Source organism: Triticum aestivum, chromosome 2B (genome assembly GCF_018294505.1).
Source record: "Triticum aestivum cultivar Chinese Spring chromosome 2B, IWGSC CS RefSeq v2.1, whole genome shotgun sequence".
NCBI lineage: Eukaryota > Viridiplantae > Streptophyta > Magnoliopsida > Poales > Poaceae > Triticum > Triticum aestivum.
In genome coordinates this window covers 683,518,627-683,543,890 of record NC_057798.1, presented here as the reverse complement: position 1 = coordinate 683,543,890, position 25,264 = coordinate 683,518,627, and positions in this window count along the sequence as shown.

Here is a 25,264-nt window from a genome sequence, read left to right as displayed (position 1 = left end):
ACTCGTCCCCATTGATTCTTTCTATCCGGCGCCACCGAGTTTGGATGTCTTAGCCACTGCCACAAACACTAGGCAAATCGGTCTCACCGATAGGGATCTCGGTCTCACCAAGATGGGATTGTAATCTCTCTGTGTATGTCCATTATCAAAATCGGTCTCACCAAGTTTGAGCAATCGGTACTACCGAGATTACAATGCAAACTCTCTGGTTAACTTATTATCAAAAACGGTCCCACCGAGTTTGATAATCGGTCAAACCGAGTTTGCCTGACCAACTCTCTAGAAAGCTTATTACCAAAATCGGTCCCATCGAGTTTGTGTAATCGGTCTTACCGAGATTACGTTATGCCCTAACCCTAACCGAATCGGTCCCACCGAGTTGCATTCCGGTCCCACCGAAAACCCTAACGGTCAAATTATTTGCTAAATCGGTCTGACCGAGTTTAACAATTTGGTCCCACCGAGTTTGGTAGATTGTGTGTAACGGTTAGATTTTGTGTGGAGGCTATATATACCCCTCCACCTCCTCTTCATTCGTGGAGAGAGCCATCAGACTGAACCTACACTTCCAGCATCCTATTTATGAGAGAGAACTACCTACTCATGTGTTGAGGCTAAGATATTCCATTCCTACCATATGAATCTTGATCTCTAGCCTTCCCCAAGTTGCTTTCCACTCAAACCCTCTTTCCACCAGATCCAAATCCTATGAGAGAGAGTTGAGTGTTGGGGATACTATCATTTGAAGCACAAGAGCAAGGAGTTCATCATCAACGCACCATTTGTTACTTCTTGGAGAGTGGTGTCTCCTAGATTGGCTAGGTGTCACTTGGGAGCCTCCGACAAGATTGTGGAGTTGAACCAAGGAGTTTGTAAGGGCAAGGAGATTGCCTACTTCGTGAAGATCTACCGCTAGTGAGGCAAGTCCTTCGTGGGCGATGGCCATGGTGGGATAGACAAGGTTGCTTCTTCGTGGACCCTTCATGGGTGGAGCCGTCCATGGACTCGCGCAACCGTTACCCTTCATGGGTTGAAGTCTCCATCAACGTGGATGTACGATAGCACCACCTATTGGAACCACGCCAAAAACATCCGTGTCTCCAATTGCGTTTGAATCCTCCAAACCCTTCCCTTTACATTCTTGCAAGTTGCATGCTTTACTTTCCGCTGCTCATATACTCTTTGCATGATTTCTTGATATGTGTTGTGAATGTTAAACTCGTGCCTAAACTCCACTCAAACTTTAAAGAAACTTAAAAACTGCAACTTTGGTACTTAGTGTCTAATCACCCCCCTCTAGACACCTCTTCTCAAGGTCCTACAATCTCTTCTGAAGAGGCTGCCCGAAAGTGGGGTCCTGAAAAAAAAAAGGTATGCAGGCCTCCTGGCGGATGAACCGCACTTTGGCCGCATTGTGGTTTCACCTCCACCTATGCCCATGGTTTTATGAGCGCGTAATTGTGCACACGTGGTACGAATGCCGCTTGAATGGGGCTGGGGTGGAGGCCGGATTGCTAATCGAGCTCCTAGCGTGCCTGACTGTCATGCTGCGGGGTATTCTGGACTCGCTTGGCGGTGTTTGGAGAAGTCGTTGCCGGATTGGTTGTTTGTCGGAGGAGGCTGCTTTGTACTTCTGCCGCGAGGGCCGCAGTATGTTCTTCCGTACGGAGGGAGCGGTCTGTATTTCCATTGACTGTTATGACCCCGCGAGGTCCTGGAATCTTGAGCTTGAGGTATGCATAGTGTTGTACCGCGTTGAAATGGGCGAACGCGGTTCGTCCAAGTAGTGTGTGATAGCCACTACGGAAAGGGACGATATCGAAGATTAACTCCTCGCTTCGGAAGTTATCCGGAGATCCGAAGACCACTTCCAGTGTTATTGAGCCCGTGCAGCGGGCCTCTACCCCTGGAATTACACCTTTGAAGGTGGTTTTGGTGGGTTTGATCCGTGACGGATCGATGCCCATTTTGCACACTGTATCCTGATAAAGCAGGTTCAGGCTGCTGTCACCGTCCATGAGGACTCGCGTGAGGTGGAATCCGTTGATGATTGGGTCAAGGACTAATGCGGCTGAGCCGCCATGGCGGATGTTGGTGGGATGGTCTCTGCGATCAAAGGTGATCGGGCAGGATGACCCTTGGTTGAACTTTGCGGCGACTTGCTCCATCGCATGGACGTCCCTAAGTGCACGCTTTCGCTCTCGCTTGGGGATGTGAGTGGCATAAATCATATTCACCATTTTGACCTGGGGGGGATTTCTTCTGTCCTCTAGTGTTCGGACGTCGGGGCTCCTCATCATCATCGCTATGCAGCCCCTTGTCCTTGTTCTCGGTGTTTATCTTGCCGGCCTGTTTGAACACCCAGCAATCTCTGTTAGTGTGATTGGCTGGTTTATCGGGGGTGCCATGAATCTGGCACGAGCGGTCGAGTATGCGGTCCAGACTGGACGATCCCGTATTGTTCCTTTTGAACGGCTTCTTCCGCTGACCGGATTTGGAGTTGCTGAATCCGGCATTGACTGCCGTATCCTCCGCATTGTCGCCATTATTTCGATGCTTGTGTCCGTTGCGCCGTGGCTTTCCGTTATTGTCACGGGTGTCTGACGTACCAGGGTTTCCAAGAGCGGTGTTGCTATGAGCCAGCCGACTGTCCTCACCCGCGCAAAAGTGGGTCATCAGTGTCGTGAGGGCCGCCATGGTCTTCGACTTTTCTTGGCCAAGGTGTTGGGCAAGCCAGTCGTCGCGGATATTATGATTAAAGGCCGCCAGGGCCTCAGCGTCCAGACAGTCGACAATTTGGTTCTTTTTAGTGAGAAACCGAGTCCAGAATTTTCTAGCTGACTCTCCGGGCTATTGGGTAATGTGACTCAAGTCATCAGCATCCGGTGGTCGCACATAGGTGCCCTGGAAGTTATTGAGGAATGTGTCCTCAAGATTTTCCCAACTGCCAATGGAGTTTGCGGGCAGGCTATTCAGCCAGTGTCTGGCTAGCCCTTTAAGATTTAGTGGGAGATACTCGATGGCATGTAGGTCATCACCGCGGGCCATGTGAATGTGGAGAAGAAAATCCTCGATCCACACCGCGGGGTCTGTTGTGCCATCGTATGATTCGATGTTGACGGGTTTAAACCCTTCTGGGAATTCATGTTCCATTACTTCATCAGTGAAGCAGAGGGGGTGTGCGGCGCCTCTGTGCCGGGCTATGTCGCGGCGTATTCCGATTGGGTCTGGTCGGTAATGTCTGGCCTGGCCGGATTTATCAACATTGTATCTGGCATGATGATCTGTGTCATCAGCTGTGGCGCGCCCCCGTGATCCGTAGATCGATCTTGGTTGTCCTGCGTTGTTTTCCAATATGTCTTGCAGGTCCTGCGTATTCCCCTGGGCCGTCGTGAACCGGCGTGGGGGTGCGGGCTGGTGTCCGGCCTGATAGCCTGTTTTATCCCGGCCACGAGGTGGCCGGTCAGCCTCATCTTGCGTTGGATGTTCAGGCTCTTCACCCTCTTCCTCTAGCGGTTTATGCTTTGGGTATCCCCTGCTCGGGGGCTCGGGTCCGTATTCCTCGGCCGCCAGGACTTCGGTCCATCTATCTGTGAGCAGGTCTTGGTCAGCTTGGAGTTGCTGCTGCTTCTTCTTCAGGCTTCTTGCAGTGGCTATAAGCATGTGCTTGAAGCGCTCCTGCTCTATGGGATCCTATGGTACGCCGAATTCATCGTCACCGAGGCTCACCTCATCTTCGGAGGGAGGCATATAGTTATCGTCCTCCAAGTATCCGTCTGTCACCTGTTCATCTGGGCTAGCTAGCCCGTGTTCCTGTTCAGCTTGCTCGAAGGTGGGTTGATTAGGATCGTATTCCTCTTCGGCATCATCTGGATTTTCTTCTCCAGTGCCGGTATTGTTGTGGCGGGGCTTGGAGCGGCGCCGATGACGCCCATGTTTTCCTTTCTTCCCCGAGGGGTTTTCTCCAGTTGCCTTATCGCCATTGTTTTCTTTGGGAGTATCCACCATATATATATCATATGAGGAGGTGGCAGTCCAGCGCCCTATGGGCGGTGGTTCCTGTTCTTCTCCCGCATCATCGTCTATACCGTCGATGCCTTCGGAGTCGAAGTTAAGCATGTCAGTCAAGTCATCGACCGTGGCTATTAAGTGGGTGGTGGGTGGGGATCGAATTTCTTCGTCGCCAGCTTCCCACTCGAGCCGAACATAGTTCGGCCAGGAGTCTCCTGACAGAGAGAGAGAGACCTTAAACAATCCATCACGTCTCCAAAGGGCGAGTGCTGAAAGATATCTGCGGCGGTGAACTCCATGACTGGAGCCCAGTTAGATTCGATGGGCACGAGCGCGCGTGGTCCGGAACACACAACCGGAAGTGAGTCCGGGGGTCCAGGGACACAGATCCCTTTAGGAAGGGAGTCTGTGCTCGGCTCCAATGCCGAGAAGTATGCGGCCTCAGGGGCGGGGTCCATCCACCCATCCTTGGAAGGCACGGCCCGCTCTGGAGCGAAGTCTGGAGCGGTAGCAGGTGCAATGTTCTGAATACTGTCCGACTGTCGATCTAGGTCATGCACGTCGTGATTGTTCGGTGCTCCTGACACAGGTCCGAACCCGTCGAGGATCAAGTCTCCGCGGATGTCGGCGGTGTAGTTTAGGTTTCCAAACCTGACCTGATGGCTGAGGGCGTAGCTATCAATCTGCTCCAGATGGCCAAGCGAATTGGCCCGAAGTGCGAAGCCGCCGAACACGAAGATCTGTCCGGTGAGAAAAGTCTCGCCCAGGCTGCATGGTTGAAGGTTGGAGAAGACATCTAACCTTGTAATGACTACACAGAGGAACTCTCAATGAAAGCACGAATGTCGGTGTCAAAACCGGCGGTTCTCGGGTAGGGGGTCCCAAACTGTGCGTCTAAGGCTAATGGTAACAGGAGACTGGGGACACGATGTTTTACCCAGGTTCGGGCCCTCTCGATGGAGGTAATACCCTACTTCCTGCTTGATTGATCTTGATGAAATGAGTATTACAAGAGTTGGTCTACCACGAGATCAGAGAGGCTAAATCCTAGAAGCTAGCCTATGATATGATTGTTGATGATCGTGAGTCCTACGGAGTAAACCCTCCAGTTTATATAGACACCGGAGGGGGCTAGGGTTACACAGAGTCGGTTTACAGAGAAGGAGATCTACATCTGGATCGCCAAGCTTGCCTTCCACGCCAAGGAGAGTCCCATCCGGACACGGGACGAAGTCTTCTATCTTGTATCTTCATAGTCCAACAGTCCGGCCAAAGCATATAGTCCGGCTGTTTGGATACCCCCTTATCCAGGACTCCCTCAATCGGTGAACATCTTCATGTTGATCGTATCTACTATACGACTCATGTTCGACCTTTCGATCTCTTGTATTCCGAGGCCATGTTTGTACATGCTAGGCTCGTCAAGTCAACCTAAGTGTTTTTGCATGTGTAAATCTGGCTTACACCCGTTGTATGTGAACGTTAGAATCTATCACACCCGATCATCACGTGATGCTTCGAAACAACGAACCTTCGCAACGGTGCACAGTTAGGGGGAACACTTTCTTGAAATTTCAAGAGGGATCATCTTATTTATGCTACCGTCGTTCTAAGCAAATAAGATGCAAAGACATGATAAACATCTCATGCAATCAAATAGTGACATGATACGGCCAATATCATTTTGCTTCTTTTGATCTCCATCTTCGGGGCGCCATGATCATCATCATCACTGGCATGACACTGATCTCCATCATCATGATCTCCATGAAGTTGTCTTGCCAACTATTACTTCTACTACTATGGCTAACGGTTTAGCAATGAAGTAAAGTAATTACATGGCGTTATTCAATGACACGTAGGTCATACAATAAATTAAGACAACTCCTATGGCTCCTGCCGGTTGTCATACTCATCGACATGCAAGTCGTGATTCCTATTACAAGAATGTATGAGATTGATCATGTTCTTGTAATAGGAATCACGACTTGCATGTCGATGAGTATGACAACCGGCAGGAGCCATAGGAGTTGTCTTAATTTATTGTATGACTTGTGTGTCATTGAATAACGCCATGTAATTACTTTACTTTATTGCTAAACCGTTAGCCATAGTAGTAGAAGTAATAGTTGGCGAGACAACTTCATGAAGACACGATGATGGAGATCATGATGATGGTGATCATGGTGTCATGCCGGTGACGATGATGATCATGGTGCCCCGAAGATGGAGATCAAAAGGAGCAAAATGATATTGGCCATATCATGTCACTATTTGATTGCATGAGATGTTTACCATGTTTTTGCATCTTATTTGCTTAGAACGACGGTAGCATAAATAAGATGATCCCTCAAAAAATTTCAAGAAAGTGTTCCCCCTAACTGTGCACCGTTGCAAAGGTTCGTTGTTTTGAAGCACCACGTGATGATCGGGTGTGATAGATTCTAACGTTCGCATACAACGGGTGTAAGCCAGATTTACACATGCAAAACATTTAGGTTGACTTGACGAGCCTAGCATGTACAGACATGGCATTGGAACACAAGAGACCGAAAGGTCGAACATGAGTCGTATAGCAGATGCGATCAACATGAAGATGTTCACCGATGATGACTAGTCCGTCTCACGTGATGATCGGACACGGCCTAGTTGACTCGGATCATGTATCACTTAGATGACTAGAGGGATGTCTATCTAAGTGGGAGTTCATTAAATAATCAGATGAACTTAATTATCATGAACATAGTCAAAAGGTCTTTGCAAATTATGTCGTAGCCTACACTTTAGTTCTACTGTTTTAAGATATGTTCCTAGAGAAAATTTAGTTGAAAGTTGATAGTAGCAATTATGCAGACTGGGTCTGTATACTGAGGATTGTCCTCATTGCTGCATAAAAGGCTTATGTCCTTAATGCACCGCTCGGTGTGCTGAACCTCGAGCGTTGTTTGTGGATGTTGTGAACATCTGACATACACGTTTTGATGACTACATGATAGTACAGTGCGTAATGTTAAACGGTTTAGAATTGAGGCACCGAAGACATTTTTGTAACGTCGCAGAACATATGAGATGTTCCAAGAGCTGAAATTAGGATTTCAGGCTCGTGCCCACATCAAGAGGTATGATACCTCCGACAAGTTTCTTAACCTGCAAACTAAGGGAGGAAAGCTCATTGAGCATGTGCTCAGATTGTCTGAGTACTACAATCACTTGAATCGAGTGGGAGTTAATCTTCCAGATGAGATAGTGATGGTTCTCCATAGTCACTGCCACCAAGCTATTAGAACTTCGTCATGAACTATAACGTATTAGGGATAGACATGATGATCCTTGAGCAATTCGCGATGTTTGACACCGCGAAAGTAGAAATTGAGTAGGAGCATCAATTGTTGATGGTTAGTAAAACCACTAGTTTCAAGAAGGGCAAGGTCAAGAAGGGATACTTCATGAAACGGCAAATCAGTTGCTGCTCTAGTGAAGAAACCCAGGGTTGAACTCAAACCCGAGACTAAGTGCTTCTGTAATGAGGGAACGGTCACTGAAGCAGAACTACCCGAGATACTTGGTAGATGAGAAGGCTGGCAAGGTTGACAGAAGTATATTGGATATACATTGTATTAAATGTGTACTTTACTAGTACTCCTAGTAGCACCAGGGTATTAAGATACCGGTTCGGTTGCTAAGTGTTAGTAACTCGAAATAAAAGAGCTACAGAATAAACGGAGACTAGCTGAAGGCGAGGTGACGGTATGTGTTGGAAGTATTTCCAAGGTTGATATTATCAAACATCGCACGCTCCCTCTACCATCGGGATTGGTGTTAAACCTAAATAATTGTTATTTGGTGTTTGCGTTGAGCATAAACATGATTGGATTATGTTTATCGCAATATGGTTGTTCATTTAAGGAGAATAATGGTTACTCTGTTTATTTGAATAATACCTTCAATGGTCTTGCACCTAAAATGAATGGTTTATTGAATCTCGATCGTAGTGATACACATGTTCATGCCAAAAGATATAAGATAGTAATGATAGTACTACCTACTTGTGGCATTGCCATTTGAGTCATATTGGTATAAAACGTATGAAGAAGCTCCATGTTGATGGATCTTTTGGACTCACTCGTTTTTTGAAAAGTTTGAGACATGTGAACCATGTCTATTAGTATGTACGCATGAAGAAACTCCATGCAGATGGATCATTTGGACTCACTTGATTTTGAATCACTTGAGACATGCAAATCATACCACATGGGCAAGATGACTGAAAAGCCTCGTTTTTAGTAAGATGGAACAAGAAAGCAACTTGTTGGAAGTAATACATTTTGATGTATGCAGTCCAATGAGTGCTGAGGCACGCAGTGGATATCGTTATGCTCTTACTTCACAAATGATTTGAGTAGATGCTGAGTATATTTACTTGATGAAACACAAGTCTGAATTATTGAAAGATTCAAGTAATTTCAGAGTGAAGTTGAAGATCATCGTGACAAGAGGATAAAATGTCTATGATATGATCATAGAGATGAGTATCTGAGTTATGAGTTTGGTATACAATTAAGACATTGTGGAAATTGTTTCACAACTAATACCGCCTGGAACACCATAGTGTGATGGTGTGTCCGAACATCATAGTTGCACCCTATTGGATATGGTGCATACCATGATGTCTCTTATCGAATTACCACTATCGTTTATGGGTTAGGCATTAGAGATAACCGCATTCACTTCAAATAGGGCACCACGTAATTCCGTTGCGATGACAGCGTATGAACTATGGTTAGAGAAACCTAAGTTGTCATTTCTTAAAAGTTTGGGACTACGAAGCTTATGTGGAAAAGTTTTAGCCTAATAAGATCAAACCCAAAGCGGATAAATGCATCTTCATAGGACAACCAACACAGTTGGGTATACCTCCTATTTCAGATCCGGAAGCAAAAGGGATTGTTTCTAGAAACGGGTCCTTTCTCGAGGAAAAGTTTCTCTTGAAAGAATTGAGTGGGAGGATGGTGGAGACTTGATGAGGTTACTGAACTATCACTTCAACTAGTGTGTAGCAGGGCACATGAAGTTGTTCCTGTGGCGCCTACACCAATTGAAGTGGAAGCTGATGATATTGATCATGAAACTTCGGATCAAGTCACTACCAAAAATCATAGATTTACAAGGATACGTACTACTCCAGAGTGGTACGTAATCCTGTCTTGGAGGTCATGTTGCTAGACAACAATGAACCTGCGAGCTATGGAGAAGCGATGGTGGGCCTAGATTCCGACGAATGGATCGAGGCCATAAAAATCCGAGAGAGGATCCATGTATGAAAACAAAGTATAGACTTTGGAAGAACTACTTGATGGTCGTAAGGCTGTTGGGTACAGATGGATTTTAAAAGGAAGACGGACAATGATGGTAAGTATCACCATTAAGAAAGCTCAACTTGTTGTTAAGATGTTTTCCAACAAGTTCAAGGAGTTGACTACGGTGATACTTTCTCGCTCGTAGCGATGCTAAGAGTCTGTTGGAATTATATTAGCAGTTACTGCATTATTTATGAAATCTTGCAGATAGGATGTCAAAACATTGTTTCCTCGACAATTTTCTTGAGGAAAGGTTGTATATGATACAACCGGAAGGTTTTGTCAATCCTATAAGATGCTAAAAAGTATGCAAAGCTTCAACAATCCTTCCAAGGACTGGAGTAGGCATCTCGGAGTTGGAATATACACTTTGATAAGATGATCAAAGATTTTGGGTTTATACAAAGTTTATGAGAAACTTGTATGTCCAAAGAAGTGAGTGGGAGCACTATATAATTTCTCATGAGTATATGTTGTTGACATATTGTTGATCAGAAATGATGTAGAGTTTCTGGAAATCATATAGGGTTATTTGAAAAGTGTTTTTCAATGGAAAACCTAGATTAAGCTGCTTGAACATTGAACATCAAGATCGCTTGATAGTACTTTCAAACGAACACATACCATGACAAGATTTTGAAGGAGTTCAAAATAGATCAGCAAAGAAGGAGTTCTTGGCTGTGTTATAAGGTGTGAGCATTGAGTAAGACTCAAGACCTGACCACGGCAGAATAGAGAGAAAGGACGAAGGTCGTCCCCTATGCTTTAGACGTAGGCTCAACAGTATGCTATGCTGTATACCGCACCTGAAGTGTGCCTTGCCATGAGTCAGTCAAGGGGTAGAAGTGGGATCCAAGAATTGATCACATGACAGTGGTCAAACTTATCCTTAGTAACTAGTCAATTAAGGAATTTTCTCGATTATGGAGGTGGTAAAAGAGTTCGTCGTAAAGGGTTACGTCGATGCAAACTTTGACACTGATCCGGATGATTCTGAGTAGTAAACCGGATTCGTATAGTAGAACTTTTATTTGGAGTAGCTCCAAATAGAACGTGGTAGCTGCATCTACAAGATGACATAGAGATTTGTAAAGCACACACGGATCTGAAAGGTTCAGACCCATTGATTAATAACCTCTCTCACAAGCGAGATATGATCAAACCCCATGGGTGTTGAATTCATTACAATCACATAGTGATGTGAACTAGATTATTGACTCTAGTGCAAGTGGGAGACTGTTGGAAATATGCCCTAGAGAAAATAATAAAATGGTTATTATTATATTTCCCTGTTCACGATAATTGTCTATTGTTCATGCTATAATTGTATTAACTGGAAACCGTAATACATGTGTGAATACATAGACCACAACATGTCCCTAGTGAGCCTCTAGTTGACTAGCTCATTGATCAATAGATGGTTATGGTTTCCTGACCATGGACATTGGATGTCATTGATAACGGGATCACATCATTAGGAGAATGATGTGATGGAGAAGACCCAATCCTAAGCATAGCACAAGATCGTGTAGTTCGTTTGCTAAGAGCTTTTCTAATGTCAAGTATCATTTCCTTAGACCATGAGATTGTGCAACTCCCGGATACCGTAGGAATGCTTTGGGTGTACCAAACGTCACAACGTAACTGGGTGGCTATAAAGGTGCACTACAGGTATCTATGAAAGTGTCTGTTGGGTTGGCACAAATCGAGACTAGGATTTGTTACCCCGTATGACGGAGAGGTATCTCTGGGCCCACTCGGTATTGCATCATCATAATGAGCTCAATGTGACTAAGTAGTTAGTCATGGGATCATGCATTACGGAACGAGTAAAGTGACTTGCCGGTAACGAGATTGAACGAGATATTGGGATACCGACGATCAAATCTCGGGCAAGTAATGTACCGATTGACAAAGGAATTGCATACGGGATTGCTTGAATCCCCGACATCATGGTTCATCCGATGAGATCATCGTGGAACATGTCGGAGCCAACGTGGGTATCCAGATCCCGCTATTGGTTATTGGCCGAAGAGATGTCTCGGTCATGTCTGCATGATTCCCGAACCCGTAGGGTCTACACACTTAAGGTTCGGTAACGCTAGAGTTGTTATGGGAATTAGTATGTGGTTACCAAATGATGTTCGGAGTCCCGGATGAGATCCCAGACGTGACGAGGAGTTCCGAAATGGTCCGGAGGTGAAGATTTATATATGGGAAGTCCAGTTTCAGCCACCGGAATGGTTTCGGGGGTTATCAGTGTTGTACCAAGACCACCGAAAGGTGTCCGGAGGTCCACCGGGTGGGGCCACGTGCCCCGGGGGACTTAATGGGCTGAATATGGGAGGGAACCAGCCCCCTAGTGGTCTGGTGCACCCCTAAGGGCCCAAGGCGCCTAGGGTTTGGAAACCCTAGGGGAGGGGGCGCCTCCACCTTGCTTGGGGGGCAAGTCTCCCCTCCTGGCCGCCCCCCCCCCCCTCTAGATGGGATCTAGAGGGGCCGTGCCCCCTCTCCTCTTCACCCTATAAATAGAGGGGGCGTGGGAGGTCTGCAGCACCCTTGCTTTTGGCGCAACCCCTCCCTCCTCCAACTCTTCCTCCTCCTCCGTAGTGCTTGGCGAAGCCCTGCAGGAGAACCACGAGCTCCACCAACACCACGCCGTCGTGCTGTCGGAGTTCTCCCTCAACTTCTCCTCTCCCCTTGCTGGATCAAGAAGGAGGAGGCGTCCCCGGGCTGTACGTGTGTTGAACACGGAGGCGCCGTCCGTTCAGCGCTAGATCGGATCTTCCGCGATTTGAATCGCCGCGAGTACGAATCCATTAACCGCGTTCTTGTAACGCTTTCACTTAGCGATCTTCAAGGGTATGAAGATGCACTCCCTCTCTCTCTTATTGCTAGAATCTCCATAGATTGATCTTGGTGATGCGTAGAAAATTTTGAATTTCTGCTACGTTCACCAATAGAGAGGTAGGGCTACGCCGAGAGAGAGAGAAAGAGAGAGACTCGTGTCTTTGGCAGCCCCAAAAACCCCACTATATATAGGAGGAGGGGAGGAGATGTTGGGGAACGTTGCAGAAAATTAAAAAAATTTCCTACAGTTTCACCAAGATCCATCTATGAGTTCATCTAAGCAATGAGTCAAGGGAGATGCATCTACATACCACTTTGTAGATCGCAAGCGGAAGCGTTCAAAAGAACGGGGTTGAAGTAGTCGTTCTCGTCGTGATCCTATCACCGGAGATCCTAGCGCCGAACGGACGGCACCTCCGCGTTCAACACACGTACGGAGCGGATGACGTCTCCTCCTTCTTGATCCAGCAAGGGGAAGGAGAGGTTGATGATGATGGCTCCAGCAGCAGCACAACGGCGTGGTGGTGGTGGAACAGCAGCACTCCGGCAGGGCTTCGCCAAGCACGTGACGGAGGAGGAAGAGGTGTAGCAGGGGGAGGGGGCGCCAGGACTTCAGGGTGCGGCTGCCCCTCTCCCCCCCCCTCCCTTTATATAGGCCCCCAGGGGGGGCGCCGGCCCTGGGAGATTCAATCTCCCAAGGGGGCGGCGGCCAAGGGGGGAGGAGTGCCCCCCAAGGCATGTGGTGCGCCCCCCCCCACCCTAGGGTTTCAACCCTAGGCGCAGGGGGTGGGCCTAGGGGGGCGCACCAGCCCACTATGGGCTGGCTCCCCTCCCACTTCAGCCCATGGGGCCCTCCGGGATGGGTGGCCCCACCCGGTGGACCCCCGGGACCCTTCCGGTGGTCCCGGTACAATACCGGGTGACCCCGAAACTTTCCCGATGGCCGAAATACCACTTCCTATATATAATTCTTTACCTCCGGACCATTCCGAAACTCCTCGTGACGTCCGGGATCTCATCCGGGACTCCGAACAACATTCGGTATACTGCATACTCATATTCATACAACCCTAGCGTCACCGAACCTTAAGTGTGTAGACCCTACGGGTTCGGGAGACACGTAGACATGACCGAGACGGCTCTCGGGCAATAACCAACAGCGGGATCTGGATACCCATGTTGGCTCCCACATGCTCCTCGATGATCTCATCGGATGAACCACGATGTCGAGGATTCGAACAACCCCGTATACAATTCCCTTTGTCATTCGGTACGTTACATGCCCGAGACTCGATCGTCGGTATCCCAATACCTCGTTCAGTCTCGTTACCGGCAAGTCACTTTACTCGTACCGTAATGCATGATCCCGTGACCAAACACTTGGTCACTTTGAGCTCATTATGATGATGCATTACCGAGTGGGCCCAGAGATACCTCTCCGTCATACGGAGTGACAAATCCCAGTCTCGATCCGTGTCAACCCAACAGACACTTTCGGAGATACCTGTAGTGCACCTTTATAGTCACCCAGTTACGTTGTGACGTTTGGTACACCCAAAGCACTCCTACGGTATCCGGGAGTTACACGATCTCATGGTCTAAGGAAGAGATACTTGACATTGAAAAAGCTCTAGCAAAACGAACTACACGATCTTGTGCTATGCTTAGGATTGGGTCTTGTCCATCACATCATTCTCCTAATGATGTGATCCCGTTGTCAATGACATCTAATGTCCATAGTCAGGAAACCATGACTATCTGTTGACCAACGAGCTAGTCAACTAGAGGCTCACTAGGGACATGTTATGGTCTATGTATTCACACGTGTATTACGATTTCCGGATAATACAATTATAGCATGAATAAAAGACAATTATCATGAACAAGGAAATATAATAATAATGCTTTTATTATTGCCTCTAGGGCATATTTCCAACAGTCTCCCACTTGCACTAGAGTCAATAATCTAGTTACATTGTGATGAATCGAACACCCATAGAGTTCTGGTGTTGATCATGTTTTGCTCGCGAGAGAGGTTTAGTCAACGGATCTGCGACATTCAGATCCGTATGTACTTTGCAAATATCTATGTCTCCATCTTGAACATTTTCACGGATGGAGTTGAAACGACGCTTGATGTGCCTGGTCTTCTTGTGAAACCTGGGCTCCTTGGCAAGGGCAATAGCTCCAGTGTTGTCACAGAAGAGTTTGATCGGCCCCGACGCATTGGGTATGACTCCTAGGTCGGTGATGAACTCCTTCACCCAAATTGCTTCATGCGCTGCCTCCGAGGCTGCCATGTACTCCGCTTCACATGTAGATCCCGCCACGACGCTCTGCTTGCAGCTGCACCAGCTTACTGCTCCACCATTCAACATATACACGTATCCGGTTTGTGACTTAGAGTCATCCAGATCTGTGTCGAAGCTAGCGTCGACGTAACCCTTTACGACGAGCTCTTCGTCACCTCCATAAACGAGAAACATGTCCTTCGTCCTTTTCAGGTACTTTAGGATATTCTTGACCGCTGTCCAGTGTTCCTTGCCGGGATTACTTTGGTACCTTCCTACCAAACTTACGGCAAGGTTTACATCAGGTCTGGTACACAGCATGGCATACATAATAGATCCTATGGCTGAGGCATAGGGGATGACGCTCATCTCTTCTTTATCTTTTGCCGTGGTCGGGCATTGAGCCGAGCTCAATCTCACACCTTGCAATACAGGCAAGAACCCCTTCTTGGACTGATCCATTTTGAACTTCTTCAAAATCTTATCAAGGTATGTGCTTTGTGAAAGACCTATGAGGCGTCTCGATCTATCTCTATAGATCTTGATGCCTAATATATAAGCAGCTTCTCCAAGGTCCTTCATTGAAAAACACTTATTCAAGTAGGCCTTAATGCTGTCCAAGAATTCTATATCATTTCCCATCAAAAGTATGTCATCTACATATAATATGAGAAATGCTACAGAGCTCCCACTCACTTTCTTGTAAACGCAGGCTTCTCCATAAGTCTGCATAAACCCAAACGCTTTGATCATCTCATCAAAGCGAATGTTCCAACTCCGAGATGCTTGCACCAGCCCATAAATGGATCGCTGGAGCTTGCATACTTTGTTAGCATTCTTAGGATCGACAAAACCCTCCGGCTGCATCATATACAGTTCTTCCTTAAGATGCCCGTTAAGGAATGCCGTTTTGACGTCCATCTGCCATATCTCATAATCATAGTATGCGGCAATTGCTAACATGATTCGGACGGACTTAAGCTTCGCTACGGGAGAGAAAGTCTCATCGTAGTCAATCCCTTGAACTTGCCGATAACCCTTAGCGACAAGTCGAGCTTTATAGATGGTGACATTACCATCCGCGTCCGTCTTCTTCTTAAAGATCCATTTGTTTTCTATCGCTCGCCGATCATCGGGCAAGTCAGTCAAAGTCCATACTTTGTTTTCATACATGGATTCTATCTCGGATTTCATGGCTTCTAGCCATTTGTTGGAATCTGGGCCCGCCATCGCTTCTTCATAGTTCGAAGGTTCACCGTTGTCTAACAACATGATTTCCAGGACAGGGTTGCCGTACCACTCTGGTGCGGAACGTGTCCTTGTGGACCTACGAAGTTCAGTAGCAACTTGATCCGAAGTACCTTGATCATCATCATTATTTTCCTCTTCAGTTGGTGTAGGCATCACAGGAACATTTTCCTGAGCTGCACTACTTTCCCGTTCAAGAGGTAGTACTTCATCGAGTTCTACTTTCCTCCCACTTACTTCTTTCGAGAGAAACTCCTTTTCCAGAAAGGATCCGTTCTTGGCAACAAAGATCTTGCCCTCGGATCTTAAGTAGAAGGTATACCCAATGGTTTCTTTAGGGTATCCTATGAAGACGCATTTTTCCGACTTGGGTTCGAGCTTTTCAGGTTGAAGTTTCTTGACATAAGCATCGCATCCCCAAACTTTTAGAAACGACAGCTTAGGTTTCTTCCCAAACCATAATTCATACGGTGTCGTCTCAACGGATTTAGACGGTGCCCTATTTAAAGTGAATGTAGCTGTCTCTAGAGCGTATCCCCAAAATGATAGCGGTAAATCGGTAAGAGACATCATAGATCGCACCATATCCAATAGAGTGCGATTACGACGTTCGGACACACCGTTTCGCTGAGGTGTTCCAGGCGGCGTGAGTTGTGAAACGATTCCACATTTTCTTAAGTGTGTACCAAATTCGTGACTTAAATATTCTCCTCCACGATCCGATCGTAAGAATTTTATCTTTCGGTCACGTTGATTCTCTACTTCATTCTGAAATTCCTTGAACTTATCAAAGGTCTCAGACTTGTGTTTCATCAAGTAGACATACCCATATCTACTCAAGTCATCTGTGAGAGTGAGAACATAACGATATCCTCCGCGAGCCTCAACACTCATTGGACCGCACACATCGGTATGTATGATTTCCAACAAGTTGGTTGCTCGCTCCATTGTTCCGGAGAACGGAGTCTTGGTCATTTTGCCCATGAGGCATGGTTCGCATGTGTCAAATGATTCATAATCGAGAGACTCTAAAAGTCCATCAGCATGGAGCTTCTTCATGCGCTTGACACCAATGTGACCAAGGCGGCAGTGCCACAAGTATGTGGGACTATCGTTATCAACTTTACATCTTTTGGTATTCACGCTATGAATATGTGTAACACTACGTTCGAGATTCATTAAGAATAAACCATTGACCATCGGGGCATGACCATAAAACATATCTCTCATATAAATAGAACAACCATTATTCTCGGATTTAAATGAGTAGCCATCTCGTATCAAACGAGATCCAGATACAATGTTCATGCTCAAACTTGGCACCAAATAACAATTATTAAGGTTCAAAACTAATCCCGTAGGTAAATGTAGAGGTAGCGTGCCGACGGCGATCACATCGACTCTGGAACCATTCCCGACGCGCATCGTCACCTCGTCCTTCGCCAGTCTCCGCTTATTCCGCAGCTCCTGCTGTGAGTTACAAATATGAGCAACGGCACCGGTATCAAATACCCAGGAGTTACTACGAGTACTGGTAAGGTACACATCAATTACATGTATATCAAATATACCTTTGGTGTTGCCGGCCTTCTTATCCGCTAAGTATTTGGGGCAGTTCCGCTTCCAGTGACCCTTCCCCTTGCAATAAAAGCACTCAGTCTCAGGCTTGGGTCCATTCTTTGACTTCTTCCCGGCAACTGGCTTACCGGGCGCGGCAACATCTCTGCCGTCCTTCTTGAAGTTCTTCTTACCCTTGCCCTTCTTGAACTTAGTGGTCTTATTGACCATCAACACTTGATGTTCTTTCTTGATTTCAACCTCTGCTGACTTCAGCATTGAAAATACTTCAGGAATGGTCTTCACCATCCCCTGCATATTGTAGTTCATCACAAAGCTCTTGTAGCTTGGTGGGAGCGACTGAAGGATTCTGTCAATGACCGCCTCATCCGGGAGGTTAATGTCCAGCTGGGACAGGCGGTTGTGCAACCCAGACATTTTGAGTATGTGCTCACTGACAGAACTATTTTCCTCCATCTTACAACTATAGAACTTGTCGGAGACTTCATATCTCTCGACCCGGGCATGAGCTTGGAAAACTAGTTTCAGCTCCTCGAACATCTCATATGCTCCGTGTTGCTCAAAACGCTTTTGGAGCCCCGGTTCTAAGCTGTAAAGCATGCCGCACTGAACGAGGGAGTAATCATCAGCACGAGACTGCCAAGCATTCATAATGTCTTGGTTCTCTGGGACGGGAGCGTCACCTAGCGGTCCTTCTAGGACATATTGTTTCCTGGCAGCTATGAGGATGATCCTCAGGTTCCGGACCCAGTCCGTATAGTTGCTGCCATCATCTTTCAGCTTGGTTTTCTCTAGGAACGCGTTGAAGTTCATGTTGACATGAGCGTTGGCCATTTGATCTACAAGACATATTATGCAAAAAGTTTTAGACTAAGTTCATGATAATTAAGTTCATCTAATCAAATTATTTTAATGAACTCCCACTCAGATTAGACATCCCTCTAGTCATCTGAGTGTTACACGATCCGAGTCGACTAGGCCGTGTCCGATCATCACGTGAGACGGACTAGTCATCGTCGGTGAACATTCTCGTGTCGATCGTATCTTCCATAGGACTCGTGTTCGACCTTTCGGTCTCCGTGCTCCGAGGCCATGTCTGTACATGCTAGGCTCGTCAAGTTAACCCTAAGTGTTTTGCATGTGTAAAACTGTCTTACACCCGTTGTATGTGAACGTAAGGATCTATCACACCCGATCATCACGTGGTGCTTCGAAACGACGAACTTTAGCAACGGTGCACAGTTAGGGGAGAACACTTCTTGAAATTTTTGTAAGGGATCATCTTATTTACTACTGTCGTTCTAAGTAAACAAGATGCATAAACATAATAAACATCACATGCAATTATATAATAGTGACATGATATGGCCAATATCATATAGCTCCTTTGATCTCCATCTTCGGGGCTCCATGATCATCTTCGTCACCGGCATGACACCATGATCTCCATCATCATGATCTCCATCATCGTGTCTTCATGAAGTTGTCACGCCAATGACTACTTCTACTTCTATGGATAACGCGTTTAGCAATAAAGTAAAGTAATTTACATGGCGTTCTTCAATGACATGCAGGTCATACAAAAAATAAAGACAACTCCTATGGCTCCTGCCGGTTGTCATACTCATCGACATGTAAGTCGTGATTCCTATTACAAGAACATGATCTCATACATCACAATATATCATTCATCATTCATCACAACTTCTGGCCATATCACATCACATGACAATTGCTGCAAAAACAAGTTAGACGTCCTCTAATTGTTGTTGCATCTTTTACGTGGCTGCAACTGGGTTCTAGCAAGAACGTTTTCTTACCTACGAATAACCACAACGTGATCTTGTCAACTTCTATTTACCCTTCATAAGGACCCTTTTCATCGAATCCGCTTCAACTAAAGTGGGAGAGACAGACACCCGCCAGCCACCTTATGCAACTAGTGCATGTTAGTCGGTGGAACCGGTCTCACGTAAGCGTACGTGTAAGGTTGGTCCGGGCCGCTTCATCCCACAATACCGCTGAAGCAAGATAAGACTAGTAGCGGCAAGCAAGTTGACAAAATCTACGCCCACAACAAAATTGTGTTCTACTCGTGCAATAGAGAACTACGCATAGACCTAGCTCATGATGCCACTGTTGGGGAACGTTGCAGAAAATTAAAAAAAATTCCTATGGTTTCACCAAGATCCATCTATGAGTTCATCTAAGCAACGAGTCAAGGGAGATGCATCTACATACCACTTTGTAGATCGCGAGCGGAAGCGTTCAAAAGAACGGGGTTGAAGTAGTCGTTCTCGTCGTGATCCTATCACCGGAGATCCTAGCGCCGAACGGACGGCACCTCTGCGTTCAACACACGTACGGAACGGATGGCGTCTCCTCCTTCTTGATCTAGCAAGGGGAAAGGAGAGGTTGATGATGATGGCTCCAGCAGCAGCACAACGGCGTGGTGGTGGTGGAACAGCAGCACTCCGGCAGGGCTTCGCCAAGCACGCGACGGAGGAGGAAGAGGTGTAGCAGGGGGAGGGGGCGCCAGGACTTCAGGGTGCGGCAGCCCCTCTCCCCCCTCCCTTTATATAGGCCCCAGGGGGGCGCCGGCCCTGGGAGATTCAATCTCCCAAGGGGGCGGCGGCCAAGGGGGGAGGAGTGCCCCCCAAGGCATGTGGTGCGCCCCCCCCCCCTCCACCCTAGGGTTTCAACCCTAGGCGCAAGGGGTGGGCCTAGGGGGGCGCACCAGCCCACTATGGGCTGGCTCCCCTCCCACTTCAGCCCATGGGGCCCTCCGGGATGGGTGGCCCCACCCGGTGGACCCCCGGAACCCTTCCGGTGGTCCCGGTACAATACCGGGTGACCCCGAAACTTTCCCGATGGCCGAAATACCACTTCCTATATATAATTCTTTACCTCCGGACCATTCCGAAACTCCTCGTGTGTAGACCCTACGGGTTCGGGAGACACGTAGACATGACCGAGACGGCTCTCGGGCAATAACCAACAGCGGGATCTGGATACCCATGTTGGCTCCCACATGCTCCTCGATGATCTCATCGGATGAACCATGATGTCGAGGATTCAAACAACCCCGTATACAATTCCCTTTGTCATTCGGTACGTTACATGCCCGAGACTCGATCGTCGGTATCCCAATACCTCGTTCAGTCTCGTTACCGGCAAGTCACTTTACTCGTACCGTAATGCATGATCTCGTGACCAAACACTTGGTCACTTTGAGCTCATTATGATGATGCATTACCGAGTGGGCCCAGAGATACCTCTCCGTCATACGGAGTGACAAATCCCAGTCTCGATCCGTGTCAACCCAACAGACACTTTCGGAGATACCTGTAGTGCACCTTTATAGTCACCCAGTTACGTTGTGATGTTTGGTACACCCAAAGCACTCCTACGGTATCCGGGAGTTACACGATCTCATGGTCTAAGGAAGAGATACTTGACATTGAAAAAAGCTCTAGCAAAACGAACTACACGATCTTGTGCTATGCTTAGGATTGGGTCTTGTCCATCACATCATTCCCCTAATGATGTGATCCCGTTGTCAATGACATCTAATGTCCATAGTCAGGAAACCATGACTATCTGTTGACCAACGAGCTAGTCAACTAGAGGCTCACTAGGGACATGTTATGGTCTATGTATTCACACGTGTATTACGATTTCTAGATAATACAATTATAGCATGAATAAAAGACAATTATCATGAACAAGGAAATATAATAATAATGCTTTTATTATTGCCTCTAGGGCATATTTCCAACAGGAGAGTGTGCTCCCTCTAGGGTTCCCACCCCTAGGGGTACGACAGCCCTTGATGGGATGGAGGGGGCGGCCAAGAGGGGGAGAGAGGGGGCGCGCCCTAGGGTGGGCCTTTAGGCCCATCTGCGCCTAGGGTTTCCCCTCTCCCCTCCTAGCTGCACCTTGAGCCTTGGTAGGAGGCGCACCAGCCCACTCTAGGGCTGGTCCCTTCCCACTCTAGGCCCATGCAAGCCTCCGAGGCTGGTGGCCCCTCCCGGTGGACCCCCGGAACCCTTCCGGTGGTCCCGGTACATTACCGGTCACGCCCGAAATACTTCCGATGGCCAAAACCTCACTTCTTATATATTATTATTTACCTCCGGACCATTCCGGAACTCCTCGTGACGTCCGGGATCTCATCCGAGACTCCAAACAACATTCGGTAACCACATACAAACTTCCCTTATAACCCTAGCGTCATCGAACCTTAAGTGTGTAGACCCTACGGGTTCGGGAATCATGCAGACATGACCGAGACAGTTCTCCGGCCAATAACCAACAGCGGGATCTAGATACCCATGTTGGCTCCCACATGTTCCACGATGATCTCATCGGATGAACCACGATGTCGGGGATTCAAGCAAACCCGTATACAATTCCCTTTGTCAATCGGTATGTTACTTGCCCGACATTTGATCATCGATATCCTAATACCTCGTTCAATATCGTTACTGGCAAGTCACGTTACTCGTTGCGTAATGCATGATCCCGTGACTAACTACTTAGTCACATTGATCTCATTATGATGTTGCGTTACCGAGTGGGCCCAGAGATACCTCTCTGTCGTACGGAGTGACAAATCCCAGTCTCGATTTGTGCCAACCCAACAGACACTTTCGGAGATACCTATAGTATACCTTTATAGCCATTGGGACACCCAAAGCATTCCTATGGTATCCGGGAGTTGCACAATCTCATGGTCTAAGGAAATGATACTTGACATTAGAAAAGCTTTAGCAAACGAACTACACGATCTTGTGCTATGCTTAGGATTGGGTCTTCTCCATCACATCATTCTCCTAATGATGTGATCCCGTTATCAATGACATCCAATGTCCATGGTCAGGAAACCATGACCATCTTTTGATCAACGAGCTAGTCAACTAGAGGATCACTAGGGACATGTTGTGGTCTATGTATTCACACATGTATTACGGTTTCCGGTCAATACAATTATAGCATGAACAATAGACAACTATCATGAACAAGGAAATATAATAATAACCATTTTATTATTACCTCTAGGGCATATTTCCAACAGGGTGTTGGTCCAAACCCGGAGCCGTACTGGTCTCCGAGATGGTGTTCGGCGAGGGCCCGGACTGTGGAGGCCCCCCACCCTTGGTGGTCATGGGGGTCGCCATGCCCCGCTCTACAGCGTCCGAGGTGTTGTCCTCAGGCGCCTTCTGGACGGTCTCGTTCGCTCCTCCTCGGTCAGGAGATGGCCTTTGGGACGACACCTTAGTGTCCTCCATGGCAGGGGGAGAGAAGGCGTGAGACGGTCCGTCACTCTCCGCCTCTCCAGGTGCTAGAGAGTTCCCCTACAAAGAGGATGGAATCGGGATCTCGCGCGGAGGGATGAAAAGCAGAAAAATATTTGATATGACAGAGGCAGATTAAGAGATAACTAAACGAGTAAGTTTTCGATACTTACGTTTAGGCTTCTCTATTTGGATCCTCTGCGGGCTGTGTTCGGACTCTGAGCCCAAACTATCCGAGAGGACCACCCTCCCCTTCTTCGATGTCTCTCCCTCTAGGTTCTCGGAGGCTGTCCTCTTTCCCCTCCTCGTCTTGAGGGGGGAGTTGCTCTCCACTTCCTCCTCCTCCTCCTCCTCTTTGTCCTTGTCTTCCTCGTGAGAGGATACGACCTCGTTCTCTCCAGACACTGCTTCCGGAGGGCCTTTGCGGCAGGGCCCGTCCTTGGGCCCCTTGCCCTTCTTCTTGAACTTTTTCTCCGGCGCCTGAGAAGGCGCCGGGACCAGCATCTCCTCCAGCTGATGAGTGACTGGTTCTTCAGGTAAAAGAGCCGGACTCTTAATCCGCTCCGACTTCTTGGTCTAGCCCTGTAAAACAAAAGATGGGCTGGTGAGTTTTGTATCGACCGAATATATAAACTGGGTATGTCTTCGGGAAGTTAAATACTTACCGGAGCGGCCGGATTCGTGGCGTTGAGGCCGACATCTTCGGTCTCCATGGGCCAGCTCTTCTGTGCCTTGAAGAGCAGCTTCCACATTCCCTCGTGCGTAGTACCGAGGAAATGCTGCAGAGTCTGTGGCTCCTCCGGATTGAACCCCCACATGGGGGAAGCCCGGCGCTGGCAGGGGAGGATGTGGAGGAAGAGCATGATTTGAACCACGTTGGTTAGACCAACATTTTCCCCCAGAACGTTGGTGATACGCATTTGCAGCGTCTGCACCTCCGTCTGGGACCGCCAGTCGTGGCCCTTCGCGGTCCAGGAGACGAGCCTCATTGGGGGGGTCTAGATCTGAATTCCGGAATTGCCATCCAGTTAGTGCGGCGCGGCTCGGTGATATAGAACCACTCCTGTTGCCAGATCTTGACGGTCTCCATGAAGGCCCCCTTGGGCCACGTGGTGTTGGGCAACTCGTTGATCATAGCTCCGCCGCAGTCCGTGTGCTTCTCGTCGACCACCTTCAGCTTCATATTGAAGACCTTGAGCCACAAGCCGAAGTGTGGGTGGATGCGGAGGAGAGCCTCACACACGACGATGAACGCCGAGATGTGGAGAAAAGAGTTCGGGGCTAGATCATGGAAATCTAGCCCGCAGTAGAACATGAGTCCACGGACGAATGGGTGGAGTGGAAAACCTAGCCCTCTAAGGAAATGAGGGAGGAAGACGACCCGTTCGCCTGGCTCCGGGGTGGGAATGACTTGACCCTTGGGGAGGGGGAGCCTGTGCGCGATGTTGGCGGCGAGGTATCCTGCACTCGGGAGATCTTTTATCTCCTTCTCCATGACGGGGGAGGCCTCCCACTTGCCTTTGAGACCGTATCCGGGAATGGTCGGAGGAGGTGGTAGTGGTGGTGAAGACAGAGACTTTTTTGGCGCTGAGAGCTTGGGATATTGGAAGGCAGAGGAGACTGGAAGGCGTGGGGAGGAAAAGAGAAATATATTGCACTCTTATAGGCGGTAAAAATGCAAACCGTCCCCCCACTTGCGCCTTGAAGCTCGCCTATTCCCAATGAAAGTGTGCATCGTAAACGGTTGGATTACCCAAATTCTATTGATGAGCAATCCCATATTAAGTGGGCACGATCTCTGTTTCGACACGACGGGCCAATGGGGCAGAGCCTCGAAACGCGGAACGCGGGGTGTGAAAACGGTTTAAAACGTCGAAGGGTCAAGTCTGACGCTTCGCCGAAAAAAGTTGTTAGTAAAAGACACTGTTCTTATTTTTTTATATATCCTACCTTCGCGGCTACGGGTTGAGTTCATTATGAAAAACCAGATACAATTCTTTTAGGGAGGGAAGCCGATGTGTACTATTCATGAAACCCGCCTTGCAATGCCGAAAACTATGTGCATGCTGAACACATGTGGGTACTGTGGGAGTCCTGGACTAGGGGGTCCTCGGGCGTCCGATCTATTGGATATGGGCCGGACTAATGGGCCGTCGAGATACAAGATAGAAGATCACCTCTCGTGTCTGGTAGGGACTCTCGTATGCGTGGATGGCAAGTATAGGTGTCCGGATATGTTATTCCTTTATGTAAAACCGACTTTGTACAATCCTAAAGCCCTTCGGTGTCTATATAAACCAAAGGGTTAGATCGGAGGCAAGATCACAACATTGCTAGGCTAGCTAATCCAGGGTTAGCCAACTCGATCTCGTGGTAGATCAACTCTTGTAACCCCTATACCCTTCGAATATAATCAAGCAGGAGTAGGGTTTTACCTCCATTAAGAGGGCCCGAACCTGGGTAAACACTGTGTCCTTTGTTCATAGTTACCATCGGTCTTCAAACATACAGCTTGGGCCCCCTACCCGGGATCAGCCGGTTTTGACACCGACAGTGACCCACTGGCTGATTGTTTTGGGGGTCCTCGGCCAGGCGCACGCCCATTGGGAACCAACGTGGTTTGCACCCCCTA